This window comes from Cavia porcellus, unplaced genomic scaffold, assembly GCF_034190915.1.
Source record: "Cavia porcellus strain 051 isolate PalLab524CR breed Dunkin Hartley unplaced genomic scaffold, mCavPor4.1 scaffold_20, whole genome shotgun sequence".
Classification (NCBI taxonomy): Eukaryota; Metazoa; Chordata; class Mammalia; order Rodentia; family Caviidae; genus Cavia; species Cavia porcellus.
The window spans coordinates 59734483-59749928 of NW_026947503.1; the positions used below are offsets into that span (position 1 = coordinate 59734483).

At 41.9% G+C, this 15446-nt stretch overlaps 1 protein-coding gene across 3 annotated transcripts in view; it reads right to left on the bottom strand.

The window, feature by feature from the left end:
- Yes1 (YES proto-oncogene 1, Src family tyrosine kinase) overlaps nucleotides 1–11288 on the bottom strand; it is a 78298-nt gene extending 67010 nt beyond the window's left edge. Inside the window, exon 1 of one of the 3 annotated variants that reach the window (XM_063231889.1) lies at nucleotides 11150–11288. The gene's annotated coding sequence lies outside the window, so the exon portion shown is untranslated. The other 2 variants (XM_063231890.1, XM_063231888.1) reach the window with 2 other exon arrangements.
- Between the last annotated feature and the right edge of the window lie 4158 nt (nucleotides 11289–15446).

Below are 15446 nucleotides of genomic sequence, written 5' to 3' on the forward strand. Positions count from 1 at the left end.
TGTCCAGATCTATTTTTTCTGGCTCTCTTTACAACCAGACTCATGTATATGACTGGTTTATATGCATGTAACATAAGAACTGATGTGTGCAAGAGTTTTTAAGTATATCTGCTAGACATACATTTATAGAACAAGACATAGTGTTACAAAAATAAATGGATAACTATCTTGAAGGACATTTAAATATTATTCTTTAAACTTTCATGAGTCACTGCCACATCAAACCTCAGCTTCTCCATCGGACTCAACTAGAATGCTTATTTGAGTTTATTCAGAGTATTAATGCCACTGATTCAGCATTGAGCCTGCCACTTCAGAAAGGCTTGAGTTAAAAAACATCAGTATGAGTTTAGTGAGGAGCTAATATGTCTACAGCAAACAGACACTACCAAATGACTGCTGCTACATTCAATACTATTTCCTATGGTCACTGTCTGAGATGCTCTGATAATTTCAGCAGCCAAAAGAAAAGAGCTCTACCCTCATACAGCTTATAGTGTCAGGAATCCCAGTCATTTAGAGTTGGTACAATAACAACAGTATAAATCCCATCTTCCAAAGTTTATGCAAAAACTGACTAAACATGGTCAATAATGAACTGCTGAGGAGATGATGGACTGCTGGAGTGAGGAATGAAGGAGTTCTACTATAGATGTTCTCCAAGGGACACTGGAAAACAATGCTCTGATTTATTAGGAAGGACAAAGGGTACATTCTTAAGTGGTATAACTGAAGAAATAAATGGAAATCAAAGAACAAGATGTCAAAGGTGATAAAGGAAATCACTGTCAACTCAACAACTTGACACTGTGGCAAATGAATAGGTAGCAAACAAAATGTCCATTTGCAGCTTTAGATGAAAAGCTCCCAAATAGTGCAAATTCATGTAACAATAAGATTTCTAGAACAAATCAATATAAAAGACACCAAGAAGAAAACCAATGAGCTGGGGGGGGGGTGCATACCTATAATCCTAGCACTTGGAAGCTGAGGCAGTTCAAAGCCAGTCTGAACTATACAGGCACACAGTTTCAAAAAACAAAACAAACAAACAAACAAAAAAAAAAACAAAGCAAAGCAAAACAAACACAAAACAAAAACAAAGTACTAACAGAATGAACCAGCATGGAAGAACCCTATCATTTCCTCCAAATGCAGCCTTGAATGGATGGTGAGTCTGCACCTGAGGAAATCACTATCCTGCTGACAGTGCCTCTTTCTGAAGCATGTGTCTGAAATGTGACAGCAAACCATTAGGTAATAAGGTCTTCTATTTCTACTACTCATATAGGAATAGAGATGTAATTAGTAAGACGTAGATTTGAGTACAAATTATATACACATACATGTTTTGGATGTAGTTTATTATTTTCTATTATAAATCCAAAGTTACAAAAGAGTACCATTTGCTCAAGCTTAGTATAATAACCCATCTTTTTCTGCTAATGACTAAAACTAGCATTTGATCTTAGTATCTAGCTCCTATCAATTAGGAAACATACACCACATATCTACTTCCACTGAAAGAACATTCTGGGAGCTGGGGATTTAGCTCAGCGGCATAAGCACCTGCCTTGCAAGCAGGCGGTCGTGAGTTCGATCCTTGGTACCGATAAAAAGTTAAAGTTAAAAAAAAAAAAAAAGAAAGAACATTCTGTTGCCAATTCAGAAGTACAATTTAACAGAGAATAACCACGTTAAGAAATCCTCTTTCCATCACTGGTTCTTACGTCTACAGAAAAGATTTCTAGACTAAAATCCCAGTTTTGTCCAGTCACAAATTATGTGATCTTATTAAATTACATATATATGCTGATCCTCAGTTCCTTCATCTAGAAAATACTTATCTTCTTCACTTTTTCTATGTGCTTTAGAAACATTATGTCAAGTATTCAAATTAAACTGCTAACACATGTTAAAGTATCATTTTGCACCACACCTGTCTAAGAACAGGCTTAGTTCTTATCCAGTGCCTAAAGAGGAATGAGTGGTTAGTAAACAGAAAACAATGATGAAGGGAGTTATAAACTCCATATATGCTGCTCCCCATGTTCCCAAGCCTTTTTTTTTTTTTTCCCTTTTTTCTATTGTGGATTAATTCTCAATCTTTGGACATTCTTGCTGTCCTATAACATTAAATTAAGAGGCAAGTATCACAGGGTTGTCCACGCTGAGTTAACTAGGGAAACTTCTATACTTCAAGTTAGCTTAACAACAAGGCCTTCTTGGGAGAGTTCTAGCCCTCTAACATGGAACTCATCAGAGTGATTTTTAAACAGTGAAGGGCCAAGACAGAGGGAAGGAGAGGGAGTGGCCAGACGATAGGCCAATGGTAGTGAACCTATGGCACACATGGTTTGGTTTTGTTTTTTTAAACAAGGTCAGAGTACATGCTTGCAACTGAAAGGGCCCCCCCCCCCACCACCTTCAGCTCCGCCGCCAGGCTGCACGAGGATGTAAGGAGCACATGCAGTGCCCAAGTCCTGGGTGCCCACACAATGCTCTGCATTCTGTAAAAACAATGATACTGGTCGTCTGGCCAGCTGCCCCAGAGCCATCTTGGTGCTCCAGAGGGGCCTAGGCCACAAGTTGGACCTAACTGAATCACCAACTGTATGACCACAAGGATTATTTTTCATAAAGGGAAAAAGACTCTTTCACTGCTACAAACCCAGGCAACCGACTATAGCTCAAAAAGCAGCACAGGAACGCTATTCCTTCCTCACAGGTGAGCCCACTGGCCTTAGCCACACAGAAGACCCACCCTTTCCCATGTTGTTATTACTGTGGCGTTGTTATTTTTTGAGACAGGGTCTCACTATGCAGGTCAGGCTGGCCTCGAACTCCAGCAATCCTCCTGCCTCAGCCTCCTGAGTGCTAGGATTATAGGAATGCTCCACCACACCTGGCCTTATTTGCTTAAAATAAGCAAATGTTAAATGTTAAATGTTAAGAAAATGTTAAAGTAGGAGTTCCTTTTTCTAAAGTCTCAGTATTCAGGTTTAACTGCAGGACTTACACTGTGCCATAAGAGTGAGTTTCCGTTGCAATTTGGGCACGCTGTTCTAAAAGGTTTGCCATCATTGCTTCAGGCTCATTTGCCTCATAATTACAGCATTGGTAGGATTTATAAGCCAAATATTTATTTGAAGAGTATAGACTTTTTTTTTTTTATGGTTATAAAACTCATTTCATTTTATTTAGATATGAAAATTTTGAGGATCCAATGGGAACAATTGATAAATTCCATTACGGTACTCACTATTCAAATTCTGCGGGTGTCATGCACTATCTTATCCGTGTGGAGCCATTCACCACCCTTCACATCCAGCTGCAGAGTGGAAGGTATGTTTGGAAGGAAGTAAGCTGTTTTCTTCCAGTGTATGTTAATGTTGAAGATTGTGTGCCTTGACATCCTCTCCTGTGTAACAGCCGCATCACATCATCGTCATCTCCTCCTCTTCCCTATCCCTCTCTGCTCCCCCTTTGCTTCTCCTCTTCCTCCTCCTCCTCTCTATATCTTCCCTCCTTCTCTCCCTGCCTCCTCTGTTTCCTCCTCCTTCCCTCCTTCCCTCTAGAGTATAGACTTTTAAAAACTGAAAATCACAACACATTTTATCACTGAAATATTGTTATAATTGTTTGTTTTCATAATTCTAAAGAACTCCCTAGAAGTCTAACCAGAAAGAGTTACATTTACAGAAGAGATTTTTTTTTTTCCGGACAAATAATTTTTCATTTTCAAAACCCTTATTAACAAACTTTGAAAATATAGTCTATTTATAATTTTAGTTTCTTTTTTTGGAAAATCTATTTTGCAAACCTTCAAACACACTCTTTTCAAATGCCCATGCTTGCTGGGCTCTAAATGTTAACTGCATGGCATAAAGGACATATTCAGAGCTAGCAGCCTACACTGTCAATTTTTAAAAAGTTTTAGTAACTATTTTGCTGATACAATGTGACAACGTTCTCATCCAAATAACAGTCATGATCACCTAATAACTGATATCACAACTACAGTACATGCGTCAAGGAGATAATTAAGGCACTATTTTTCTAATATTATTTTAACAAATAGTACATTTTTAAAACCCCTTGCATTTAGTTTTGTCTTTATATAATAAAACTACTATGAAAGTGTTGTGAAACCTCAATTTTTGAGTCACAAACATCTGTAAAGAATGAATGTCTAGAAATCAAGTCTTTCTGCCTATAGAACTGAATCAGTACACTGAAGGTTAAATTGAGCCAGGTGTCGTGGTGTACCCCAGCAATCCCAGCACCTGGGAGGCTGAGGCACGGGGATCACCTTTAGTTCAAGAATGGTGTGAACTATCTAAATTAATTAAAATAAATTTTAAAAATAAAATAAATCTGGTGCAAAAGCACATTAAAATCTCAGAGGTATCACACACTCAATGCCACCCAAAACCAAAATTATTGTAATGGATTAGATAAGAAGCTATCTACCCATTTAGAATATTTTAACAGTTTCATAATCATTGCCAATTTTATGTGAATTCTTAGAGAGCAAAAATCATCTTTATAATATCAAAATTAGCATTTTGGGGGGTTACTTAAGGTCAAAAATATTTACTTAATGAAGGGAATAACTGCTTGAGAAAGTTCAAGGCTAAATTCATGAATCTTTTTTTTTTTTTTAACTCACTCTACATTTATTTATTTAGTGCATTTTGAGATAGGTTTTCACTATGCAGTTGAGGCTAGCCTTGGTCTCATTTTGTAGCCCAGGCTGACCTGGAACCTGTAGTGATCCTCTTGCCTCGGTCTCTTGAGAGCTGGGATTACAGGTGTGCACAACCTTTTTTTTTTTTACACTATAATGTTTACTCAACTGGTATCTAATTTTAGTGCAAATTCTACACAAAAACATTTTCTTAAATTTTATCAGTTAAAAAAAAAAACTTTAACTGTAGCAAAAGCACACATTATATAAGGCTGAAATGCTATTAGAAATCATCTGGCCTAACCACCAGTAGTTTTAAGGGGCCTAGGAAGTAGAGCGAACTGACCAAAGATATATAACCAGTCACTGTTAGAAGTGAAATAAAAATCTGTGTGGTCTTCTTTCCTTGTTATACCACATTTTCTTCTGCTCCTTTCCATGTGCCTGTTATTATTTCTAAAGCATCCTTATATGTAAAAGACTCATCACATTAGAACAGAAGTTAAAATTCATAAACTTGCCAAGAAACAATTACAAATATTAATAATATACAAAAGTCACCAACTTTTTCCACCTTACTTCAACTTCTACTTAATGTTCAGAAACAAGGTTGTACTAAAAATCAGAGAACTGTGCCATGTGGTGGCACAGGTTTGTAATCTCAGCATTCAGATCTGAGTAGGATAGCCACAAATTCCAGCCTGGGCTACTCAGGGAGTGTTCAAGGTCAGCCTGAAGTACACATCAAGACCCTGTCTAAAAAATAAAGTAAATTAAAAAACAATTATTCAGTTGAAGAAAACCCAGAGTCTACATATTGCTAGAAAGAAACAGAAGCTGGGAACCAGACAATCTTCAAGTTTCACCATTCAGGTCTTTCCTCCCAGCACTTCCTGTCCCCACCCCCACCCCCAGAACCCACCCTACCTACTGTACTGTATCCTATGAGCTGTGCATTCTTTTACACACATTGCAGCAAACGAAAACTTCCCTTTCTTTTGCTGTAGGTGAATACAAACACAAGTTAAAATACTGTCATCGTTAACATGATAGAATACCAAATGTATTTCAGAAAAATCTCAACTTTTTAAGAAGTAGTTTGGGGGGATGGGGATTTAGCTCAGCGGCATAAGCGCCTGCTTTGCAAGCAGGCAGTCGTGAGTTCGATCCCCAGTACTGATAAAAAGGAAAAAAGACAAAAAAAAAAAAAAAAAAGTAGTTTGGACTTTCTATATTCACTAAAATAATAAGAAAAAATTCTTTAAAATAAACTTTTGCTACAGACTAAGTTCAACTACAGAGTTTCTAACTACTGTTACAAATAACAAAATAACCTTTAAATTCACAGTTGCCAAGACTTTTAAATACTTTATAAAGTCATCTCAGAACAAAACTAGAGCAAAACTGAGAAATTTATTTAATTTAAATCTGAACAAAAGCATTAAACTAATTTTATAAAATTCTGGTAAAGGTATTCTGGTAAAATATTTGTTGTATATAAAAAGTCATAGTTATAAAGTCATATACTCAAAATCACATTTCTATATACAATTCAAAATTTATTTAGTCTTTACTAGTCTAGGGGCTATTCTTAAGCATTAATATAAAAAATTCCTTGCCACAGTACAAAGGGTAACAATCAGTCATGGAAAGAACCAATTATCACACAAGGAGAAAAGTGCTTTGTCACACAAGGGTTTTGTGGAAGTGCAAAGGAAGAGGTAACCACACTAGTGTCTAGCAAAGTACACAGCCCATGACAATGCATACTTGATAGTGTTCAAGTATAAAGTCTTCCTGTACCTCTTCCTTCCTTTGAGTTCACAAGGCTAGAGCCTGCTAACTCCCATCCCAAATTAGCCAAGCCCTGAACCACCAGTAAAGCCAGGATTAGCAAAAGGAATTGTCTAGATTTTCAGTAGATAGCAATGCTCAAAGAGAAGATAAGATACTGAGCTATTTACTTGGCATATTTACAAACTGAGCAACATTTCGAAAGAAACAATTTGCCTGGGGCGTCTTCCAAACTGGGGCAGTCATATACTTTATTTGTTGATGTTCATCTTTCTAAAACACCATGAATAAGCAAAGAAAATCTAGGGTTCCTACTTAAGAAATTCCGTCAGCAAATTGGGATATATCATGGGCAGCTAGTTCTAGAAATAATTTCTCTGGAGGGTTTTCTATCTCCTGGGAGAAAGGAAGTCCAAAGAAACAGCATTTCAACAGAGCAGTCACTCTCCAAATGTACTAGTTATTCTAAGAATCCTAGTTAAACCTGAATCAGGTACATACATGGTATACTGCATGCTTTAAAGAACCTTCAGTTTCCTAGAGTATTGTACATTAGAGCAGGAAAACTGAAGGTCACTGCTACCCAGGATTAGGAAGCAGGAGAGGAGTTGAGCAAGGCACAGAGGCTTGTAATTCAGTCCAACCGTATTGGTACATTAATGCATTACTCTATAATTATAGGATTCTCCATCTTTCCTGGAGTAGGCTTCACGATCTTAAAAGCAAACCCAGTCCAGGTATTACTGCCATCAGGTCTCCCAGTTCTAAGACAACAGTATGCTGCTACTGCAGCTAACGATTCCTTGGCATCCAGACACGTTCGAACAACACTTACAGCAGCACCAGCTCTTCTCTTTCAGCCTCTGCATTACTATAGCACTTTTTGCTAAATCTGCCTCTGAGTTTAGACAGGAGCTGGGTGGTTCCTAATCACCCAGCAGCTGCAGCTGAGCAATATTCAGCCTAATTGTGGCATCAGAGCAGCTGAAAGGAAGAGAAAATACATACCCTATGACACCAGTGTATGTACACTGCACATACGCACCACCACACACAGTACCAACGAAACGCTCTATCAGGATACCTTAACAGGAACAGATGATTTCTGTTGAAATTGAGCAGGGGTTGCTCACTAGAGGATCAGTTATTTGTATTATAAACCTGTTTAAATGTGAACTGAAGGTGACCTAAGCCATGTAAGGGTCCTTGAACAATGGCTTACTCAACTTCCTGTAAATATTCACACAACAAAACCAAAATCACAAACGTCACCTTTCTAACTTGACAAAGTTCCTGCGATGTAAAATTTTGCACAGATGTGATTTCTTCTTCAACTCTTATGTTACAACAATGCAAAGTAACAGCAACTAAAACAGCAAGCCTAATTCAAGTAGAGGCAATCATTCTCTGTATTTCTGCAACCCAAACACCATCTTATCATTTGTTTCTTTTTGAAACAAAATCATACTTTTCTTTCAGCTGCAGGAAAACTTACTTTAAACTGAGAATTTCATGACATCCTTTTGAATATCAAAACTAAGACTGAATTACAGTCTTAGCAAAATGAAAATGGATAAAAATTTAAGTTTGATGCCATAAAGCTTTGAGATTTGGGCTGGGGATTTCGCTCAGCGGCATAAGCACCTGCCTTGCAAGCAGGCAGTCATGAGTTCAACCCCTGGTACCGATTTAAAAAAAAAAGCTTTGAGATTTATCACATTAATTTTCTGAAACAGGTGATCGAGTGGACAGTATTCATTCAATTAACATTTTGATTACCTGTTATTAGACACATCATTTGAAATCAGTAAAACCTAGTACCTTTCCTCAAAATATTAAGATAATGTCCTAAGGAAAGAACTTTATTACGAATGTTTTTTCAAAATGCTGTTTGTTGCTCACTTAGAGCATGCAACATTTTCAAGGCTTTTACAGTCTTGCTGTTCCATGGCGATTACTGACTCTAGTCCTGTTTGCAAGGAGGGGCCAGGGACTAAAAGACTTCTTTTTTAAAAAAAGTTTCATGTAAAATAAAATACAGATATATGAAAGCACACAAAACAAATAGAAGTTTAGTGTATTATACTAAGTTTATTGAAGTTTAGTGTATTATACTAAGGCTAAAACCACTATACAACCACCACCAGGTTAAAACAATTTTGTACTGCAGACTCCAAATCCCAATCACAGCCTCTTCCCTTATCTTTACTTTTATTGAAACCAGTTCTTTTCTGTTTTTTAAAAAATATAGCTTTATCACCCAAGTTTTATTCTTAGACACCAAGCGTAGTGCTGTTTTTCAAAAATGTGTTTATTATTAGCCTTTCATATAACACTAGTAAAACTAATAAATTATGCCCACACTGAACTCATGACTCACTAGACTGGGAACTAAATATGCTTATAAAGTAAAAGTACTCAAAGTTATAAACTACTGCCTAAAATAATGCAAATGTGAATGATGAATAAACAAGTCTTATACTATGGGTTTGTAATATTCCATTTATACTGGGACAGTGCTATTCTTTTAGAATATTTATTCTTTTATAATTACAAACATGGAAGAGACTATTTTTTCAACTTGAAAATGTCGTGAACTAAAATATATACATATATATAATATTTATTACCATATATTAATATCATACTTTGACCATAAGACAAATTCCACCTATCCCTGGAAGATACGTCAAGCCTGTAATTTCACTTTCAGCTGAACAGAAAGGAGTCAATTTTGTGGTTTATGAAGTCAGCAAAAACTAACTGCAAAATTAAAGCTATTATAACATTTTGGTGGTTACAGCAGAGTACATATTTTAAGAGGCCTTTTATCTTTTATCCTGAAATCGTGAATATAAACAGTCTTGTACTTAAGATTTAAAGGCATTTTCCCAATTTTAGCACACTCTAAACTGCCTAATAGTATTTAAATTTTTGTTGAACATGAGGCAGTGTCCAAAAATTAAGATACAATTAAAAGCCAACGAGGAAGGGGTCTCACATATTTGAGAAGGGAAAAAAATTGCCTTAGTGAAACTTTCTTATAGTACAACGTATGACTACCATATGTGATTCACTCAAAATCCATGGCTTCTAACTCAAGCCACTTTTTATTATCTGTCCATGCAAAATGTTTCCTGTTCACTGTGCCGCAAACATCAGGCTAGTGAAGACAATAAATTTAAAGTCTACTTTGCCTTAAATGCAGAGTCACACGTAGGCATGTAATAGTATTTTTCTTGGCATGTAATTTAACTTTAAAAACTTGGCAGGATGGCTTAACCATATTCAGAATTATCAAGATCCTTTCGGCGCTGCAATCCTACAGTTACAATGCACCAACACACTGACGATGGTGTCACACAAATGCGAAATCGTCCAGTGAGAACACCAGTTGGACATGAACAGGCGACGAAAGGCACGGATGGAAAGCTGTGGTTCTACTAGACTTCCTATTTACTTTAACAACGGATCAATCATCACACCTGGTGTTATCTAATGCCTGCTTTCATCTATCATGAAAAAAAAGTAATTCAACCCAATCCAGACTCCCAAAAATAAAAACTAAAACAGTCTCTACTGTACCACACTTCCCAAGTACTTCCTAAAACCACTCTACCCCGTGCCCAACACAGCGAAAGCTGGAAGCAATTAGCAAGGAGAAAAACACACTCGGAAACAAAATTTTCTTTAATGCATGTGGACAGGGACCCGGCTCCGGGTCACTACACCGTCCAAGCGGACACAGACGCGTGTTTCCCAACCCCCAACCCAAAACAAAGGGAAACTTTAAAACATGTTACAGTTTTCAATCAAAAGCAGAGCAGTCACGGGTCCCCACTCCCCACCGCCACTGGCCGCTCTCCGGGGAGCACCGCTGCCACCGGCGCCCGGCGACACGCACGCGTCCAGCTTCGGGGACAGCCGGACCGCACCCCTCAACCCTGCCCCGGTCAGCGGCGAAGACGCCAGCCGCCTGGCTATCGGGAGCCGCGCTCTCGAACACCCGCCGAGCCGGAGCCGGAGCCGGAGCCGGAGCCGGAGCCGGAGCCGGGCAGGGAACTGGCCGAGGGGCGCGCAGGTAGCGCGGGCGGCAGCCACGCCCGCCGGGAGCCGAGCCGAGCGGGCCGGACCGGGCTGGGCCGGGCAGGGCAGGGGGAGGGGAAAGTTTCTCCGCAACTTCCCGACGCCCAGCCGGGGTCGCGGGCGCCTCGGCACGCAGCGGCGCCGGGGCCTAGCGCTGCCGGGCCGGGACAGAAGCCGGGGCCGGGGTCCCAGGCGGCTGGGGGCCAGGATCGGGTCCTTACCTGCGCTCCGGCCGCGCTCGCCGGAGTCGCAGCGGCCGCAGCTCCAGTGACGGGAGGCGGCGGCGGCGGGCTGAGGCGACGCCCGCGGGGCCCGGTCTGTCCCCCACCTTCGGGTCGGGGGCGCCGGGCGGGCAGGCGGCAGCGACAGCGGCGGCGGGCCGGCCCGGGACGCGTTCCTGGCGGAGGCTGAGGAGGAGGAGGAGAAGGAGGAGGAGGAGGAGGAGGAGGGAGTTCCCGGGCTCCCCACCCCTGGCCTCGCGCGCCCGGGCGCCCGCTCTCCCCGCCCCCTCCGGGCCCGCCCCTCTGCTCGGGCGCGCGGGCGGGGGCTGCGCTACCTGCGCGCGCCCGTCCGGCTCACCGGAACTCCAGCGGCCTCAGCGCCTTCCGGCGTCGGGTCTCCTGCGGGGCCGCCCTGGCCTTGAGGCGCGGGTTCGGGGCGCGTCTCGGACTGATCACGACTGCCGACCCAACATGGCGGCAGGGTGCGGGGTGGGGGCTGGCGAGGGGCGCGTCTGGGGTCCCGCCCCCCGCGGGCCGAGCTGCTGGGCTTTGTTTTCGCGGGGGAGGACGGGGTCGAACCTCGCGGGCTCCCCTGCACCTTTTCGTGCGCCCTTTCCGCACCCTCGCTCGGCCCGGCGCTCCGCTCGCACCGCCTCGCCGTCACCAGAGCTCGCGGCCCCGGGCCCCGACTCGGGGCCCCGGCCCGGCGCTTCCTGTTGACCGTGGGTTGAGCCAGCCTTGCCGGGAGGGAACCCGAGCCCAGTGCTGTGGGCCCGCGCCTGATGGGCTTTGGCTTCCCTGGGACGGCGCATTGTTTGTTACTCGATCCCGGCGACACCCCAGGCGCCGAACAGGGGTGAGTGCTCCCAGGGCGCTCGCTTGACAGAGGTGGAAACTGAGGCCGGGACCTGGAGGGCCGCAGCTCCCGCAGGGTCCTGCCGGTCCGCACCTGCGCGCCTTCTGATAGGGCTTGCGGAAGAGTGAGGCTCGACGGGACCAACTGGAGCTCTGCTGCTAGCCGCCGGGTTTCCTCTTTTGTGCTTCCTGTTTGATGGGGTTATCAGAATTTTTATGTGGGACTTTTGGTTTCCTTTGTGGTTTTTAGTGAAATTTGGCATCATCTTCAACAAATGTAAAATAGCACAATCATCCATGTCAGGATTCCGCTTTTCTAAGAACTTGAGGAAGTGCATACAAGGGTTTGCAAAGATGGTCTTCATTCAGCCCGCTCTGGTTCACTATCAGTTCAGTCTGGCCTTGAATTCACTTTGTACCCCAGGCTGGCCTCGAACTTGCAGCAAGCTTCCTGCTTCAGCCTCAGTGCTGGGATTACAGGTGTGCACCACCATACCTGGTTTAATGATTTATTTTCACTTATTCCACTTATTTCCAAAGGATGTGTATTTTAAAACATTCTTTTTTAAAAAATCAATCTACAAAGTTTCATTGAGTTCGGTAATAGAAATTACTTTTAACTGAAAATACGTTTTTGTTAAATGAATGAGTAAAGAAACTTGCTGTGTGTCCCTCCTGCACAGCAGGGAGATCTGGTACCTTGTGTGTGTTCGGGTAATAGGAGATAGCCTTCAAATCCTTGGGGAAGTTTGCTTGATTAAAAAAAAAAGGAAAGGTTTAAGCAATCTATGAGCTCTGCCAGGAACTTAGAAAAGTGAAACGTTTTCATTTCAGTTTAGTAATGTTTAAAGTTACTTGACTGGAAGTTGAGCTAGTGTCCACTGCATCCCCCTGGAACCTGCAGTTCTATCAGGAAATGTTTTTGTGGGATGAACTTTCCCTACTTGCAACCAGGGAGTGATCAGCTGCTGTTGCTTCCATGGCTGGGGCTGAAATGGTGCTTTTTTCTCCCTGGTAACCGAGGAAAGCCTATGACCCCACTCCCATCCACAGCCCCCCACCCCATGCTCTGTACCGCATGTCATAGGCACCACCTTGGCTTCCTTAGTTACTTTTATGGTGGCTGAGATAAATACCCAGTGCCCAAAGTTAAAGGCAGAAAGTTTATTTAGCTCATGGTTTGTAGCGGTTTCAGTCCACCGTGACTGACGTGGAGGTAAGATGGCTTTGCAGAGGAGGACAGTAAAGCAGCAAGGGGCAGACAAGCCTCTTTCTGTGCTTGTGCTGTATCCAGTCTACTGGGATTAGGGCAGTGCCAGTCCAATCAGTGGACTGTTAAGTAATCACCTAACACCTTTTGTGCTAGCATTGTACCTTGACTCTAGATTCAGCCACTTCTGAATAAAGCTATGACCACATGAGGCTTTGGAGGGGACAGCTAGACACATGTCACAGCATTGTCCCTTCCAATCCACCAGGCCAGTATTGGGCCCAGCTAGAAGCATATGAGCCTCACTAGGCAAAGATCTGGAGGATTAGCCCAAAAGATGGATTTCTCCTGGTGCTCAGTGAAATAGAGAAGTAATTCATCACTTTCTTGATGGTCGGTGTCTTTATGGCCTCTAGGGTTACATGGGTTATGGTTTTTACTTCCCGTCAACTGGGCAAGAGTTGCCTAATAACCAGATCAATAGTCATATAAAGATATGCACTGTGGTGAACAGATGTCGATGAAAGATCTTAAGATTAACAGAAGTCACAACTGGCAATCTTAAGGTGAACTTCAATAAATCTACCCTGTCTTCTTGTTTTCCTGTGTTGCTTTCTCTACCCTTTCTTTAACTGTTGCTGCCTGCTATAAAGTCATGGGCTTTCTCACTGTGCCTCCTTAGCTCCAGGATTACTTCTAGCAATCAGTTTTATTTCCATTTGGCCCTAGTCCCATTGTGTACTCTAAAATTCCTACCCTCAACTCTGCCTCCTGGTATCCACTCTGCCTGTTCCTAGACAGCCTTCCCACAACTCCAAACTTTCCTGTTCCAAATTAGATCTTTGCTGTCTGACAGCAGTTTCTAAACTGGATGGGCACTTTGTGTCCTGTCACATGACCTCTGCTGACCAAAGTACAGCAAGTACAAGATGCCTTTTGAAGGTATCTGTTTAATTTTTCTTTCTTAATTTTCCTTTCTGATATTAACCCTCCCTGAACACCCACAGTATAGGTCTTCAATCTGAGTTCCTGCACTGGTGGTCTCAGGCTTTATTTTGGAATTTTGAGTATTGAGGGAGTGACATACAGGTGATTCAGATTAGTCATGGTAGACTTGAGAGGCCAGTGTCAGAAAGTGAGTGTCCAGGAGTGTCAGAGTAGGGGACAAGTGTCCAGTACCAGTGATAGTTGCATCCTAAACAGGACTGAAACTCTGCCATATCTTTCTTGTTTCCTGTCTGAGCCTGCTCCTCTGAGCTTCCATTGATTCTCTGAACTTCTGCTAATAAATCAGTGCTTAAAATAAACAAAGATCATTTTTGTTCTTTGCAGCTAAGGAACACGACTTAGTCTCTGCCCCTTACTTGCACTGTGACAGTCAAGTGAGGTCCTGGAAAGGAAAAATCTGCTACATGCAGGTGAGGGTAGAGGTGCTAAGAGAACTTGTTTTCACAGAGAAGGATCAAGCAGATGGAAGATAGAGTGGACATTGTAGGACTCTGGTCGTGAAACACGTGGCTTGTGTCACGTGTAAGACACAAAACCTAGGTGAGAGCTGACAGTCATAGGCTATAGGTGGCAGTCATGGTGTTTAAAATCATGGCATAGGAACACTTTCTCCCAGAGTATTAACTCCACCTGCGGAATCCTTATCAACACAGTTCAGCAGTCACCCAAGACTGCAGTTAGATTATGCTGAAAACATTTGATATGTCTGCTCTATAGACTGACAGTTTCTTCCTATGATCCATATTTGCAGTTCCTAAGCCATTACGAGCACTTGGCTTACCCTTTTCTGACATACGAAGCTGAGTCCAGTCATAATACGTGTCTCTGACACTGAATTGAAACACTATTAAAATCCCTGCCAGATTGCTGCTTCCTGGAAATCTTTACAAATGGGTTATGAAAAATAGAGCATAACTTTGCTTGAAGGCAAGAAGTTAAAGTTAGAATGTTTACCTGCATTGATCATTTAGAAAAGAAACTGTAAAGCAGTCTCCTTTGTTTAAAGTTACCTGATACTAGGTCACAAAATATAGAAGATTGACATTAAGGAACTTTTTATTTTCAGATGTTTTTACAGCAGGGCACTAAGGTTGGGGTTATAAAAAGTGTGTTTAGAATGTATCTATGTTTTTAAAACCTTGTTTTAATATCCTTTCCAAAGCTAAACCTACTTTTGTTTGTTGCAATTTTTAACTTTACAGATCATTACTTTTCATATCTTCGTCTAACCAGACTTTAAAATCTGACTCACTTGATCTTATTCTTTGCTATAAACTACAATGTATTTAATCTTTAAGCAAAATATGTTTACTCTCCTTTGACTTGTATGTGAATAAATAGGGCTTTTGATTACTTGAAATTGCTGCTTGTGTCAGTTAGTGTTCACTGGAGAAACATTTAATGTAAGAGATAGACTGGTTGACAGACTGAAGGACATAGAAGGTAGGCTTACGATGATCACCTGCAGCATCAGGTGTAGAACAGTGCAAAAGGCCTGTGTGTGCACTTGGAGGTCTGAAAGCTCCAAAATTCAAAGGCTTGGAGCTCACTGCAGAGTCCTGTGCAAGCCCATTTCTGGAAG